The 1,116-nt window shown below is 44.4% G+C and overlaps 1 pseudogene; it reads right to left on the bottom strand.

Annotated features, from left to right (window-relative positions):
* Nucleotides 1-379: 379 nt before the first annotated feature.
* LOC147458942 (uncharacterized) lies at nucleotides 380-888 on the bottom strand (annotated as a pseudogene).
* Between the last annotated feature and the right edge of the window lie 228 nt (nucleotides 889-1,116).

The raw sequence follows: 1,116 nt of genomic DNA, 5'->3' as shown, positions 1-1,116 counted from the left end.
AAGTGGTCCAAAGAGCTGGTCAAGTGGTATAGGGGGCTGGTAAAGTGCTCAAAAGTGCTTTTAAGTGTTTTAGGGGGCTAGTAAAGTGGTTCAGGGGGGCTAGTAAAGTGTTCGTCAATAGGCCAAGTGGTTAGAAGTGCTTTCAAGTGTTTTAAAAGACATCTTTTATCACTCTACTGTGAAAAGTGCTTGCTCATCAGGGGTGATTAGCTGTAACTTTAGAGGGCAGTAGTCAGGTGATCCCCCCCCCCCCCAGGTTTGATGTAATCCTTCCTAACTCTCTTCAATATAGTTCACTGCCTCCTTTTTATTTTTATTTTTAAAAAGTGCTAGCTACTGTTAAAAGTGCTGGCCAAAGTCAAATTTACAGAGATAAATCTTACAAGTTCTCCTCTTGGGGCATGCTGTTATAGATTTGCTCGAATATGTCATTTGACATATCATATACATTATGCTCACCTTCCCTCAGGGACATGGAAAAAATGATGCATCGCACCAGATGGGAGTAAATTAGAGCAGTGGGCTTGTTGTCCAAAAGGACATAAGTATCATCTTGGCCATTTACCTTGTCATAGAATAGGCCCTCAACCACATACGAATTTCTTAATGATGTTGTGCCATTGATCCTTTTCCTCTGTTTTGGCTAGGCGCTTTGTGTTGGTACATTTCAGGACATAAAAGTCTGCACCTACCTCCTCTGCACTCACTGCAAAGTTCTGGCCAACCATCAAGGCATCGCTCAGGTCATTGTGGTGGCCAACATACATGGGGGCGTATTCATCCTCATCCTCGCTCGACGTTTCTCCATCGCTTTCATCCGTAAAGGTGGGTTGTATTTGCAAGTATACCCATCCCTACACATGATCTTTGTTGGCACATCTCCTTCATTGACCTTTGATGCACGCACCACAAAAGCAAGAGAGCAGTCTGTGCCTTAGTCCGTGCATATCCGTCTGCCTGTAGCCATTGACACAGTGCCAAGATCGAGACTTTGTCATGCGCTCGCAATCCCACTCTATAACTCTATCAACATCACCGAGCTTGACATCCCAGAAAGCACGATCGACTTTCTTGCCTGTCTGTGGGCATTGATTTCTGAGAGTTGCATTGAGGAAT

The sequence above is a fragment of the Adiantum capillus-veneris genome, chromosome 4 (assembly GCF_014529385.1).
Source record: "Adiantum capillus-veneris isolate H3 chromosome 4, ASM1452938v2, whole genome shotgun sequence".
NCBI lineage: Eukaryota > Viridiplantae > Streptophyta > Polypodiopsida > Polypodiales > Pteridaceae > Adiantum > Adiantum capillus-veneris.
The sequence above is the reverse complement of the archived record's forward strand: the minus strand, read 5'-3'. Positions and strand labels throughout refer to the sequence as shown.